We start from the raw sequence: 16428 nt of genomic DNA on the forward strand, positions 1-16428 counted from the left end.
CTCCGGCATTAAACTTCGCCTTCTCCCCTCTAGCGAATTCTCTCCAGGGTCATAATCTCAACTCCTAGTTACAGTGATCAAGTCAAAAACTGATGCCAACCCTCTCATATGGAGGTGAAATAATGTTAAGTTCAGACACCAACCTGCTGGATAAAATCACATGCAGACATACAAGTGAGTCTTTTATTTACTGAGATGGACATAGTCAGCACAAGTTAGACTTGAGTTCTCGCTGGTAAGGCAAACCCTAGCCAGGCCTGGGGCATTCATACTATGCTGCCGCAATCTGAAGAATACTGCTAAGAAGTCATTACCTTACCATGTCTGGTCTGAAATCAATCTCCAAAGAGAGAAGGGCGGCTACAAAAGGTATCTTGAGGACAGCATTATTTATGGTTTTTATTAACTGATAAACTATTTTCTGCATTGCTGATTGTGATAGTGCCTCCCTATATGACTGAAAGGAGGGAGAACACTGTAATAATGCATGTGTTCACCATTCTGAGTTGCATAACATGGAATTCTACATTTACCCTACTTAAATTTCACCTGGTATTACATGGCTGCTCTCATTCAGTTCTGCTTTAGCAGGGATTACAGAGATGTTCCCTATGCAATGTAAGAGACAGCGACTGAAGGTCAGTCAGGTCTCGAATAGGACTGTGAGACTTAAGTGGATAGGTTTTCAGAGATAAGATCTATTTGCTGATGAAGTCAGAATGAGGATTGTTTTCATCAGGCTGATGCAGGAACTTTGCCCAGTCCACTGATAGCTGTCAGAATATTGTTAATATTTCAAAACAATTGGACACCATTATCAAGGAAATCAACAGATGGTATTTTTGTCAGTATATAGTCCCACAACTCATTCAGGGATCTTCAGGCTAATGGCTGTGTTTCATGCTATGTGCTACAGGGCAAACATGATCCCATGTTTTTGTACTGGGTTTGTGTCATAAAAGTGATGCAAACCTATTTAAAATGCTTTTGGGGATTTACTGATTTAGTTTCCAGCCCAAAACTTGTTTTGGGTTGGAAAATTACCTTATTTTAATGCAAAGCTGTGCAAAGCTTTACATTAATCTGCATCAATGGGGCATTCCTTGGGTAGTACATGGGCATTCCTATTGAATTACCCATAAAGAAATGCTTTTATTCCTTCCAACTTTTTCCACTTTGCTTGTGTGCTTCATTGTACATCACACATCCGGAGTGAGAATATTTTAAAGTTAGTCAGAGTACGGTATTTTCCACTGGAAGGGTACCCTCCCAGTACAACCCCTGCTCTAGACATGACATAGGCACCTGTGCATTATGGTAAAAAGGTGTTTGCATGGCGCAAGGCAACCTCATTGTGTGTCAGCAAATAGTGAGTAGGATAATGTCATATCTTAGTAGGTACAGCTCTTTTCTGCTCCCTCTCCCTCATGCAGCACAGTGCAGCTACTTTGGTGGCTGTGTTGTATCTCACCATTCTAAATCAGGGCCCAGGCATGAGTATTACAGTCACTGCCTCCTCTGTTTTCATTTGGTCAAAAACGGCTACCAGTCCGCAGAGACCTCCAAGCACTGTGGTTATTAAAGAGGCTACAGCATTCTGCACTATTCGCAAGGATTAATTGGGATAGTTCAGTGAGACCAGCTACAGCTAGGTTTAGGCTGACACCTGCTGCTACCAGCAGTGCCTTGTGAGTGTTGGAAATGGGAGGCAATATTGGTCTCAATTTGGCCAGCCGGTTGTGGCAACAGCTAAGGCTCTCTGTGTATCCAGTATCCATTTGAGTCCAGAATGACATCCAGATTCTTGACTTCCCGGGGCATATTTACAAGCCCAATTCGTACTGGAGCATCACTTTTCATGACGTTCCTGTAGTGATAAACACTTTGCCTTATTTACAAGGCAGCATTAAGCCACTTTTCGTGGCTGCATTGTGCAGCACACATAGAAACAGCAATTCACCATGAATGATTTGGTGTATGTGCAGGAAGGTATCCCTTTCTGCACATAAACAATCATTAAACAAATTGTGATTTGCAACTTCTATGTGTGCTGCACAAAGCAGCGCATACAGAAGTTACACATCGGCATGCTGGATTGTTAATGTGCAGGAAGGGACAGCTTCCTGCACATAAACAACCATTCCCCCCAATGCAGACATCCTTGCACAATGGTGCAAGGGTGCATGCGTTGGCGCTAGGCAGCTAGACTTAGCGCCAGCACTACGGGCAACGCAGGGATGCACCAGGTTCTTGTGAATACGGCGCATCCCTGCATTTTCACAATGGCAGAGCACGGCATTAGCAATGTTTGTTTAACGCCACACTTCGCCATTATGTTGTAAATATGATCCTACAAGTGACTGATGAATAAGGCAGAATGTAGCTGGATCCAAAAGAAAGAATAACTCTCGAATAATTATCTCAATCTTGAAACTATTGAGCAGAATCCCATTACAAAGCATCCATATCTGTGTGCCCCTAAGGGCATATCGAATTCAAGCACCGTAGATCTAACTTGAGAAAAAAATATGTACACTTGCCTGTCATCAGCATATGATTACAATGCCACTTACATACCCTACAATATTTCAAGAGGCAAAAAAACGCTGAATAATTGTGGCGAATCAGAGAGCCATGTGGGATACTGCAAAATGCAAATCCTCTTAAAACTCCTGTAGGCTGAAAGATCATTCATGGAACACGAAGACTGAAAATGACAAACCATTTGATGTGATTTTTCTCAATGTGACATGCAAGGAGCAGCCTGCACGATCGGAATAATTCAAGGTATAGAAAACTGCACGCAGAGCAACCAGTAGCGTCATCAGTGACACCCCAAAACTCGATCACCACAATATCTATACAGTGATGGGGACAAAAACTGGACTGCATGCAAGAGAGGCATTTGTTGCTACTGAAATATTCCTTGAGTTGGGTGACCACGTGTGTTTTTTAGAACTTTGGCAAGAATGGCATATTAGTGCTAGGCTGATTTTAGAGTAAGACTGAATGATCCAATCTGTTTTTTTAAATATCTCTATTTTAACTTCGTAGCTTTTGGCAGATTTTCTTCTTCCTGGTTTGAATACAATCATTTGACATCTCCAATCAAAACATGATTGCCTATATCTAGTATTAAGTTATCAACATTTAACTTACATTGTTGAAAACCACAAATGTATTAGGTATTAATGGTTCTGCAATGATAAAAATAAGTGTGTTACTTTACATTTCTTCATCATATGCAGAACATGGCTTTGTTATAGTGTGAAATATATTTTAATGGTCTGAAAAATCTATGTACCGTAAAACGTATAATCAGCCATGAACTTTGTATAAATCATCGCATCCTGTCGAGTTTGTTAAGTCTTCTTATTAAAAGATGGAGGAAAATGTTTCTATTTTTCATTTCACAGCTAACGTGAAATTTCATTCATAAAAGTACAAGGTAGAAGCACGAATTTCTATTTTCAGAAGTTTCAGGCAACATAAAGTAAATGTTGTATTTAATTATTCCTCATCGCATTTTAGACTACCATTGTGGTGGAGAAAAAACAGGAATTATGCCAAAGTCGCTCCCCCACCGCACAGCACCGCCTGTGTCTCCCTGCCCCAGCTGCCGCTGCTGAGGAAGTTCGAGGCCCTCCACCACCGGCAGGCTACCACCTGCGCCTCATCCCTGGTGGCCAGTGGTAGGACTTTGGTAGGTTTGTTCATCCTCTGCTTTATTGCTTTTATTGTATTGCCTGTATATTCATTGTGGTGTCTGTGACTGCTGTTGTCTGTCTTACCCCGCTGCCTGTATGTGGTCCCTGCCCCTTTTTCTTCCCTCTGTTCCCCTCGCTGTCTGTGCTCTCTCTGTCTGGTCTTTCCTTCTGTACCCCTCACTGCCCCCGTGTCTTTGCCCGGTTTTCCCTTCTGTTCCCCTCGCTGCCCCCGTGTTTCTGCCCAGTTTTCCCTTCTGTTCCCCTCGCTGCCCCATGCCTCTCTGACCGTTCTTCCTTTTGTTCTTAGCTGCTCCTGTATTTTTGTGTTCTGTATTTTGCCTCTGTGCCACTCGTTTTGCCCTCGTTTTTGTGCCCCCTTTTGCCTTCTGTTCCACTCGTTTTTTGTGCACGTCTGCCTTCTGTGCCACTCGTTTTTTCCCTCATTTTTGTGCCCCTTTTGCCTTCTGTTCCACTTGTTTTGTTTGTGCCTTTCTGCCTTCTGTGCCACTCGTTTTTCCCTCGTTTTTGTGCCTCTTTTGCCTCGTGTTCCACTTGTTTTTTGTGCCCATCTGCCTTCTGTGCCACTCGTTTTTACCCTCATTTTTGTGCCCCTTTTGCCTTCTCTTCCACTCGTTTTTGTGCCCTTCTGCCCTCTGTTCCACTCGTTTTGTTTGGGCCCTTCTGCCTTCTATTCCACTCGTTTTTCCCTCGTTTTTGTGCCTCTTTTGCCTTGTGTTCCACTTGTTTTTTGTGCCCATCTGCCTTCTGTGCCACTCATTTTTCCCTCATTTCTGTGCCCCTTTTGCCTTCTGTTCCACTCGTTTTTTGTGCCCTTTTGCCTTCTGTGCCACTCGTTTTTCCCTCTATTTTGTGCCCCCTTTTCCTTCTGTTACCTTTGTTGTCCCTCACCGTCTTTGCCGATGCGTCCCCTGCGGTACCACCTCCATGATGGCCCGCTGCCCCCGCTTCCCCTCCCAGCTGCTCCTCCCTCCCACCTTCCCATATATGCCGGCCGCACTGCTGGAGCGCCTAAGGTAAGCCCGTCTGCACCAGTCCGAGCCTGGACCGCACTCAGTGCCAGAACCCCTGGCCCCGGCACCCGCCAAAATGACCGCCGCCACTACGATGCCAGCACTCTGCACGCTCTCAACTCCGGACGGAGTCACACCTGCTTCAAGGCCACCCCAAAAATGCATACACTGCCCCTTCACCTGCCAGAACTGCAGCTACACCAGCCTCAGAGCCGATGAACCACCTGCCAAGAAAGACCCCAACCACCTCCGATGCATACTACTGAACACCAGCTCTGCAGGCAAGCATGCCGTCGAGCTCTTGGACCTGCTCGACACAACATCCCCGGACATCGCCTTCCTGACAGAGACCTGGTTTAACGACTCCTCTGCACCCGACATCGCAATAGCCATCCCATCACCTGCAGAGACCGCACCAACGGAGTCGGAGGAGGAATCACCATCATCCACAAGAACAGCATCAGAGTCTTGACTAGCACCGACGAGGCGCTCAGCACCGCCGAACACATGCATTTCCAGATCCACACAGATCCTAACTCCACCCTCAGAGGCACCCTCCTCTACCGACCCCCCGGACCCTGCCCCCCAGTTTAGCAACTCCATTGCCGACTTGATCAGCATGCACGCCTTGACCTCCACCGACTATATACTCCTTGGAGACCTGAACTTTCACCTTAAGAACAACAACGACAACTATTCCACAACCCTGATCGATAACCTCGCCAACCTCGGACTGAAGCAACTCATCACAACACCCACCCACTCCACCAGCCACACGCTCAACCCCGTCTTCTGCTCAAGCCCGCACGTCTCCGTCAGCAACACCACTGAACTCCTCTGGACTGACCACCACTGCATCTTCTTTGCCTTCCAGAAACCCACCACACACCACCGCACCCAACAGATCCCCCGCCGGCCTTGCTAGAGCAAAATCACCGAAGACCAACTACACGCAAACCTTGTTCTCAGCCCACCCACCAAAGCCTCCAACATCGACGACGCTGCCCACAGCCTCAGACGTTGGATCGAGGACTGCACCCTCGCCCGCTGAAGAAACCCCCCCATAGAGACACCAGCAAGAGGGCCAGCTGGTTCACCCCAGAACTCCTAGCCTCCGAGCAAGCCTGCCGGAAACTAGAGAAGAAATGGCACATTGAACAAACTCCGGACAGCTACGCAGCACACAAGGACGCCATCCGCAACCACCACCATCTCATCAGGGCGGCCAAGAGGACCTCCTATTAAGACCGCCTCGAGAAGAATGCACACAATAGCAAGGAGCTCTTCAACATCGTGAAGGAAGTCTCCAACCCCAGCTCCAATACCAACAACATCCCGCCGTCGCAAGCCTTGTGCGACTCCCTTGCCACCTTCTTCCACCGCAAGATAGCAGACATTCACGACAGCTTCAACACCCAGACAGCCCCAACAGACAGCAACACAACAGACCCTCCGCACACTATCGACCACAACCCCCTGCTAGCCTGGACCAGCGTGAGCATCAAGGACACCCTCAAGACCATGCACACAATCCAATCCGGCTCTCCGTCAGACCCATTCCCACACCAAGTCTTCAACAGAGCAAGCAGCTCCATCTCACCCCACCTGTGCAACATCATCAATCTCTCCCTTCCCAGAGATCTGCAAACACGCCAAGATCGACGCCCTACTCAAAAAACCTAAGGCAGACTAAAGAGACCTCAAGAACTTCCGTCCCATCTTTCTGCTCCCCTTCCCGGCCAAGGTCATTGAGAAAACCGTCAACAGACAGCTATCCCGAAACCTCGAAGAAAAAACAATCCTGGACCCTTCCCAGTCAGGGTTGCGCAGCAACCGCAGCACCGAGACTGCCCTCATCACCGCCACCGATGACATCCGGATCCTGCAGGACAACGGCGAGGCCGCATCACTCATCCTTCCAGACCTCTCTGCCGCCTTCAACACCGTTTGCCACTGCACACTACGCGCACGCCTCGTCGACACAGGGATCTGAGACAAGGCTCTGGATTGGACCACCTCCTTCCTCTCCGGCAGAACCCAGAGCATCCGCCTCCCCCCGTTCCGTTCCAAAGCCTCCGAGATCATCTACGGCGTACCCCAGGGTTCCTCCCTCCGCCCGACGCTGTTCAACATTTACATGGCCCCGCTCGCACACGTAGCCCAACAGCATGACCTCAACATAATCTCCTACGCTGATGACAATCTGCTGATCCTCTCCCTTACCAAGGACCCCATTACTACTAAAGCCAACCTCCATGAAGGAATGAAGGCCATCGCAGACTGTATGAAGACCAGCCATCTGAAGTGGAACTCGGACAAGACGGAGGTCCTCATCCTCGGCTCCAACCCTTCAGCCCGGGACGACTCCTGGTGGCCGACGGCACTGGGAGCAGCCCCGACACCCACCGACCACGCAAGCAACCTGGAAATCATCCTCGACTCAACGCTCTCAATGACCAAGCAAGTCAACACCCTCCACATGCTCCCCAAGATCTACAGATGGATCCCGACACATACAAGAAAGACAGTCACCCAGTCCCTCGTCAGAAGCAGACTCTACAACGGAAACGCCCTCTGTGGGAGCCCCGACCAAGCTCATCAAACGACTACAACGCATCCAAAATGTCTCTGCACGACTGATCCTCGATGCACAACACCACGGCCATATCTCCCCCCACCTGAGAAACCTGCACTGTCTCCCCGTCAACAAGAGGATATCCTTCAAGCTCCTCACCCACGCACACAAGGCACTCCACAAGACCGGCCCAGCCTACCTCAACAGACGGCTCTCCTTCTACACCCCCAACTGTCAGCTACGCTCCGCCAACCTCTCACTCGTCACCGTCCCGCGCATCCGAAGCACAACCAGCGGTGGAAAATCCTTCTCCCACCTCGCCGCCAAGACATGGAATACCCTCCCACTGAGCCTATGACAGACTGCTGACCTTCAGGAGGATGCTCAAGACCTGGCTGAGTGCCCCCACCCCCTGCACCTTGAGACTAGGGTTGGCGTTGTTCAGGAACAAACGCTACGCGCAGCTACGGAAAGTGCACTCCGCACTACGCGAGCTATGCGTATCACTACACGAACTGCGTAGTAGCATGTTCGCACTGTGCAAGATGTCGTTTTCAATGATTGCACAGTGCTGACAAGCATTCGGCACTGTGCAATCATTGAAAACGGCACCTTGCACAGTGCAAGCTGTACTTTTCTGCCGCTCGAGTAGATTTTTACCCGAGCTGCAGCTTTCTCAACACGGACTGGCAGTTTCTCATCGCAAGGGGTCGCGAGCTTGCGCAACCATTTGCAATGAGAAACCTGACCTCCCCGCATTGAGAATCTCGCCGGGAGGTTTATTTTCCATGCTCGCGATCGGCAACTTGATGTTGCTGATCGCGAACAAGGAAAAAGTCCTGCGAGGATGTCATTTTGCTTGCTCGCGGTCGTCAACTTGACGTTGAGGACCACGAGCAAGCAAAAAATGACTGCTGCACTATGCTACACTACGCTATGCATGTTTGCACTGTGCTACGTACAGTTCGCGTAGTGCGAAGTTGCGCAAACTTCGCAAACTACGCGAGCGTAGCATAGTGCTTTGCACAGGGTTACTTGAGACCCTCGCGGGTATGTAGTGCACTTTAAAAATGATTGATTGATTGTAAAATTCAGACACAAGTTCATTTCAGGTAATACGATACTGTTTTGTCGTTGATGATGTCCTGAAGTAGTAATAATTTTCACTAGTACTTAATACAAAAATCCACATGCGAAAAATGCATGTATGTCAATAGGTTAGTTCATCAAACATAATCATGTTAGCAGAATTACAGACATCATTTTCTGGAATATGGAAGGGTTAGATTCCTCTAAATTATCATATCTGTCAGAAACTTCCCCAACAATCGCCTGTTTTCAAGAGGCCTTTAATAAGTTTGATCAGAAAGATTATTTTGTTTTTGAAATACCAGGAGAAAGGGTGAGACGTGGTCGTGCAAAGGGAGGTTTAGCTATTTTACTATCAGAGAAAATCAAGTGAGACTTTGAAATAATACACCTATCCAGCAAAAATGTCCAGTGCATTAAGTTAAAAATCTCTATGGAAGGCTTCGCCTCTGCAGTTACCTTATTTCTGTTTAACAGTTATGTTCCTCCTTGCCTGGAATTCAACTCATTATTGGTAAATATCTTTGAGCTAGTTGAATCAATCACTAAGGAATCAATCCTTAATTTCATCTCTTGGGGGACTTCAACGCAAACATTTCCAATACTATGATAACAACACCCAGAAGCAAAGACATTGATGAATTTTGGTCTCACCCAAACCCCATTTTTCTGGAATCCATAAAAGGGAACAAGCAAGGGAAGTTGATTTTAGAGTTGGTTAGCGGAATTAATGGAATAATCTTTAACGGCAAAGCAGAAGGTGGCATCCCAGCATCTTATGCAAGAATGGGAGTCACTGGTCTGTCTATTCTAGATTGCGTAGTAGTGAAGACTTATTTCAGAAATCACAGTACATAAGTGCCCAGTTTACCCAAAGCACTGATCATGCAATACTGAAATTAAAAATTGAATTAAACCCTCTATCTTCCAGGTCTTGGAGATACTCTCATAGCTCAAAAACAGTGCAAAATTACATGGAGCACTCACAGTTTGAATAAACTGAATGCTATGTTCATCTCTCAGCAGCTGTTTCAATCCAGTCTTAAACTTTGAACAGATCCTTTTGGTAGTAGTTCAAGCTAATCAGAAAATAGCCACCCTCGATAATAAATGAAAGCCGACAAGAAATAAGAATAGCTTCATAGATGTTATTCCAATTTTAAGTTTCTCAGCCCCTAGAAAAAATGAATTTTTCATTCTGCAGAAAAAAAAGAAAAGAACAAAATGTATTAGAAAAGAGAAATTACGGATAAAAACTGGACTGATTTGAAGATGGCAGTTTCTCAGAACAAATAACCGGCAGTTCAGGCGTCTAATAGCGAAAGCAACTGGGGCCCGAAAATCTCCAACAGCATCTTCTGTCTCCTAAATGAATGGGAAAGTATCTACTGGAGCTCTACAAAGCAAATCCGGACGTTCTCTGTCAAATAAACCTTTCAAATATGAAGTATATCTACGAAACAGATTGTCGCATAAGTGACCCGAGTGAGGAAGACATGAAATAATATGCCAGGAGGACCAAAGCCTCTGCAGCCAGGGTCCTGATAAGATTCCTGTCACAGTTCTCAAAAGCAATCCTGATGGATGGTGCAAGTTCTTGGCACCACTTCTCAGTCACATCTACAAAACTGGACAAATTCCAAAATCATGGACTTGGAGCATTCTTATTCCACTCTTAAAGACGGGCTCCCGCCTTTTTCCTATTAACTACAGACAAATTTCTCTATTGGACGCAACTGGGAAAATCTTCGCAGCAAGTATCCTGGACCTCCTGAAAGACTGGGCCTTTTCGAGGGGTGCAATTCCGATGGTCCAGGCAAGGCTTGTGTCCTAAGCATTCAGCCACTGATAACATCGGACGTTTAAATCATTAATCGATAAATACGTTACAATGAAATCCCAGATAATTTACAGCTGGTTTGTTGATTTTTGAGCATCTTTTGATGGGGTCGATCGGCGCATTTTATGGAGGAAATTGGAGAATATGTAGATCCCTGATGCCTTATTAAGCTCAATCGTGGCATTGCATACATCAACGTGGTATAGAGTCCAGATGGGGGTGAAAGGGGTCTAACCCACAAGATACCCACTCCAAACACCCCTAAGCAGAGCTGTCCGCTAGCCCCTATATTGTTCTCCCTATTTGTGAGTGATCTACCAGAATGTTTAGTAGGAATAAAAAACTTCCCCCTCAAAATAGCCTCCCACAAAATACGCACATTAAGGTACACGACTATGTGTTCATATTTGACCCAACACCGATTTGGCCTACAGTGTAGATTAGAAGCTCTCTTAAGCTATAACAAAGAAAACTTCCTGAAAATAAATGAAAGCTGTGTGAGGAGCACTGCCCCTGCTTTGTGAAGGGTGGGTGGGCTTGCAGTTGCAGCTGTTCGCACGTAAGCGTGTGCTGAGTGCTTCATTTAGGAGCTTTCTTGTGCTTTACTATCTGGAAGTCCATTGTGCCTAACTTGTTGGGAAACTTCCTGATTGGAAACTTCCCTGAGTGCTTTGCTTTCTGGAAATTACCTAGGCCAAATAGTTGTGCTGATTCCTTCGTAACCCCAGTGTGCAGGACCCGAGAAGTTGGGCGCCATATGGTGAGACTCCCGGGCTAAAGAAAACCTGCGAAATCAAAGTACTGTTGCTCCCCAGCTGAGCGAGTGCCACAAGAACTACCCAGCATTGCCTGGCAACCATTCCTAAAGCCACCAAGGTCCTATCAGCAACCAGAAAAGGAGGGATCCACAGCTGGGCCACCGGCCAATGCAAGTAAAACCAGATCCTCCCAGAGGAAGCCAGAGCCTCACAGGCTCAGATCAGCCTCACCCTGCACTCAAGCGTTCTCGCACTGATGATGAAGAGGGCCTCCCGCCTAGTTGAGCAAGAAGAGGGCGATCCAGGAGTCAGATGTGGTTCCTGCCGGGGGACCGAAATGTGGACTTGTGAGCATGGGGCTGTTACCCACTTCGTTGTGGTCGGTCATTGGGGGCACTTGGTCCTGTTTTGCAGCATTTCGCTGGACACGAAGGAAGCCTCGACAGAGCCCGCACTCAGACCTTCTCCTACCCTAATGGATATGCTCACTGTCCTAGATAGTCAGGTGGCCCAACAACTATATGGGGCGAGCAAAGCAAAGGGATGCTGTGCCAGAGGCCCTCCTTGGGGGAAGAACCTATAAACTTGGCAACGCTGATATTTCCTTCTTATGCTGCATATTGCTTGATGATTGTAGTGACGGTTGCTTTACTCCCTTTTCTGAAACCAGAATAAAAAGTGTTTACCATAATGCTAACTGATATGATTATGACAATTGCCTAGTTGGCAAACTGACTGTGATTCATGTGAATGTGGTCTAATCTATTTTATACAATATAAGTGATATCTTTATATAACCTGGTTAGGAGTCTCTTTTGTGGTGTATTTAGTGTGCCACTGGTATGTATGTTTGCTAAAGGCTTTAAACTTTGTCTCTCGGATACGTCTGACTGCTCTACCAAGCTACCAAGGGGATGAGCAGAGGTTATCTTGGGTTTTTTACTCCCTTACCCTGACTAGAGTGGTGGGTTCTGTCTGGCTGAGGTGCATACCCTACCAACCAGAAACACCATTTCTAACAGTCACTTGTCCCAGATATGCATAAGCACAGTACAAGCTTGTGAGCATAAAGTATTTACACAGACGTATAAACAGGTAATGAACTGTGTTATAGTATTTGTATACTATGCCTATGTGGGTGGGGCACTGAAGTGCTTGTTCACACATTTAACACGCTGCACTGTATGGTTGAAAGAATATTGGGCCTCATTTATGAAAAGTGACGCATCGCTGCGTGAAAACAGCGATGCGTCACTTTTCAGTGCGCACTCCTTGCGACACCAATGATGCGTCATATTTAATGTATGACGCATCATGTCGCAAGGACTTACAGATACGTCAGTATTTCTGACGCATCTGTAAGCGCAAAAGTGACGCATTGCTGGAGTGTGTCACAAAAGTGACGCAACTCCAGCAATGCGTCCTTTCACATGGGGAAAGCCCCATGTGAAAGGGCTTGCGTTAGTCTTACGCCTGCTGTGAGGCAGGCGCAAGATTTTGACGCAACAGCATCCTAAAAGTGACGCAGTGAAATCTCATAGATTTCACTGCGTCACTATTACGAGGCTTTTTGCGGGGGAACGCCCCCTCTAATGTGGCGCAGGGGTTTAAAAAGTGACGCATCTACCTAGATGCGTCACTTTTAAAATATGGCGCAACAAGGCGCATGTTTTACGCTGCCGATGTGTCACAAAAAGTGACGCATCCGCAGCGCAAAACTGACGCAAGGCCGCATAAATGAGGCCCATTGTCCTTACTCGGAGCCTAGGTAAGAAACATTTCCATGTCATGTGGGATGAACACTAAGGTGTGGGTATAGTGTTCTGAGATGTAGCACATAGCTGTGTGAAGGATGACGATGTTTGCGACACAAGAGGTGCATTTTTAAACTTTGTGGTATGCGGTCACCTATGATAAGCTTTGCAGGCTGCTCTGTTGTGTTTGTTGTTTATTTTTTATATTATAAATCCAATTTGCTGTGCTGGCTGTAGTAGGAGATCATCCACTCTTACCGATCCGGAAGAGATAAGAGGCATGGAAAAAGTGTAGGGAAGGATAAACATAGAGAAGGTGATCAGGGATTTGCCTGGGTGGATTACATTATAACCCTCTTTTGGATGACTGTTACTATCAGAGGTCAATTGAAGAGATTTTTCCAGATGGACTGTGTTAGAAATTGGGTGACTGAGGTATAACATAAGCCCTGGTCAAGCAATAACCACAATCCGAGCCATGGTAAGAGGTAGGCAACCCTAAATTTACCTGTGCTCTCCCTCTGGCAGCCTGGCACAGAACAGCCAGGCTTCACTTTAGATGCAATGTGTAAAGTATTTGTGCAACACTTCAAAACAGTAAAACTGTGAAACCACCTCCAAAAAATCAACCACTCCAAGTTAGAAAATTAGAGCTTAATTTAATAAGTACAACTAGACCCAAAAGACAAAAATCCAATTAGTAGTACTTGAAGTATGGATTAGTAAAGAGTAAACAGTAAAATAGTGCTTTGAAACAGGAAGCGCCAACCAGGGATATCTGGTTGCGCTGGACCAGGAAGTTCAGGCCGACCACAATGGAGCTTGGGCCAGCTACAGGAAACCAGTTGGGCTTGCTGAACCATGTTCCTTAACACCTTCGACGCTCATGACGAGCTCAGCTCGTCATGAGGTACACCCCTCGTACACTCATGACGAGCTGAGCTCGTCATGATTGCATTGTTTTCAGAGTTCTCCAGCACAGCAGGGGAATTGCTACAGCAATGATGGTGTTAAATTTGGGTTGCTGAGCGTTGGGTGGATCCACATTGAAGATGTGTTACGCAGGATCCTGCTGATGGGGCTTGTGATGCAAAGTCGATTATCAAGGATGCGAGACGCAGCAGAGACCCTCTTACATTGGTTCTGATGAGCGCTGAAGCTGCGATGCAGAGTTTTGTCATCATCATCAAGGCTGCCATCAGCAAGGAATGTGTAGAACTTGCGTGGAGAAAAGCGTAGTGCGATGGCAGTTCTGAAGGCGATGCATTGGTCCAAGGTGCGGATGTAGCAGCTATGGGTGTCTTTAGAGATAGGTCCAATCCATCTAACAGCAGAGATGTGTCAGTTCGGCTCGAAGGTGCACCACTCAGCTGAGGCGTCTGTCAGTTCTGCTTGGGGATGCATGCTTAGCAAAGGATGCCCCAGTTTTATTGGCCCACTTCTGAGGGTCCAGTACTGGGGGAGCAAACTTGGCAGGGTGGACTCACAGATGGCAAAGCCCAGGTGCAGAAGCAGGATGAGTGAAATTCTTTTATGTCACCGGGACTTTAGCTCAAGATGCCAGCCACCTAGTCCTTGGAGTCACTCTAGGATCAAAGGATGCAGGTCCAGTCCTCCTCAACTAGGCAAGAGGGCAGCAGGGTGATACAGCAAGGCAGGAGTTCAGCAAAACAGCTGTCCAGCAAAGTGGCTGTCCATTCAGCAGCACACCAGCCTTCTTCCTAACAGAGTCTTTACAGGCCCAAAGGTGTACTGAAGTGGTGTGTCTGAGATTCAGTACTTATGCCCAGTTGTTCATTTGAAGTGGGAGAGACTTAAAAGGCATGCCTTTGAAGTGCACAGAGCCCCTACCCTTCCTGGCCTGGGTCACATCTAAGCTCTCACTTAGTGTGTGGCTGTCTAGGAGGAATACACGTAACCCAACTATCAACCACCCCAGACATGTGATCAGAGACAGACAGAAGGCACCAAATGGCTAAAGAAAATGGTAACTTTTTTAAAAGTGCCGTTTTCTGAATTGCACTTAAAATCCGACTTCACCATTAGCTGTGATTTAAAATTGTGATTCAAGAGACTTCAAACTTGAATCACTCATATCTTTCCATTTGGAAACTACACCTATAAATAGGCATAAGGTAACTCCAATGTTGTCGTATGGGAGAGATAGGCTTTGCAGTAGTGAAAAGAGAATGTAAGAGTTTTTCACTACTAGGGCATATAAAACCTAAACATATATGTCCAGCTTTTTAAAGACACTGCACCCTGCCCTTGGGCTGTCCGGACCTACCTTGGGGATGGCTTATATGCATTATAAAGAAAGGTTTGGGCCTGGCAAGAGGTTATTTTGCCAGGTCGACATGGCAGGTTAACTGCACACACAGGCAATGCAAAGGCTGGCCTAAGACATGTTCAGAGGGCTACTTAGGTGGGTAGCGCAATCAGTGCTACAGACCCAGTTGTAGTATTTAATATACAGGCCCTGGGCACCTGTAGTACACTTTACTAGGGACTTATACCTGAATTAAATATTCCAACTGGGGATAAGCCAATTTGATCACATTTTAGGGGAATAGCACAAGCACTTTGGCCATGGTTAGCAGCTGTAACGTGCACAGAATCTAAAGACCATCAAAAATGAGGTCAGCAAAAACAGGAGGCATGAAACCAAAATGTCAGGGGAAACCACACCAAGGATGCCATGTCTACCAGACGACTGCTGTAAGGGTCACAAACACTCGGCTGTTGTGCTTCAGGTAAGTCCTTGTAAAAATGGTCGGTGGTGCGAATGGGTGAGTCCTCCTAAGAGTGAGGACCTGTAAGTATGAGAATAGTGGTATCCTCTGCGATAGAGGGGCATCCCCCACTTTGCACTCAATCAATACATTTTCTTGATGTGTAAACAAAAAGTTGAAAAAATATTCTTCAATAATATTTGAACAAACTTGGATTTATTTACATCAAATTAAATTGTACTTCTTCTTTGTCATTTCCAAATATTTCTTATGACATTTCCAAATGGTTATTGTGAATCTCCTGGGTTTTATCTAATTACCCAATGCATTTCGGGCTTTTGCCCTTCATCAGGGGTATTACTGAAATATTAGAACATAAATACCCAATGATCAATAATGGAACAGAAATCAAATACGTTGTATTCACATCTTATTGGTGCAACATATTATTGTTTGTGTGATCAATAAAGTTATTAACATGCAAGAAGTAAAAAGCTAGCATGGATCAATTCAATGTGGTTTGTGACTGAATAAATGTGAAAAAAGATACGAGGTGTGCACATGTGTGGAACACTCGTGTGTAACAACCAACCAAAGGGTGTACTTTGAGGTGTCTCGAAAACATTATAGTGATAACTGAACGATGTGCACAAAATTCGGTGAACCATAAACGTGAATGGCATGTCCTCTTACTTCACTAATGGTATAGGAGAACACTCCGGTGTGACTGAATAAATGTGAAAAAAGATACGCGGTGTTCACATGTGTGGAACACTCGTGAGTAACGACCAACCAAAGGGTGTACTTTGAGGTGTCTCGAAAACATTATAGTAATAACTGAATGATGTGCACAACATTCGGTGAACCATAAATGTGAATGGCATGTCCGCTTACTTCACTAATGGTATAGGAGAACACTCCGGTTTGGCGATACTTGAAATT

The sequence above is a fragment of the Lissotriton vulgaris genome, chromosome 6 (assembly GCF_964263255.1).
Source record: "Lissotriton vulgaris chromosome 6, aLisVul1.2, whole genome shotgun sequence".
In the NCBI taxonomy this organism is placed as follows: domain Eukaryota; kingdom Metazoa; phylum Chordata; class Amphibia; order Caudata; family Salamandridae; genus Lissotriton; species Lissotriton vulgaris.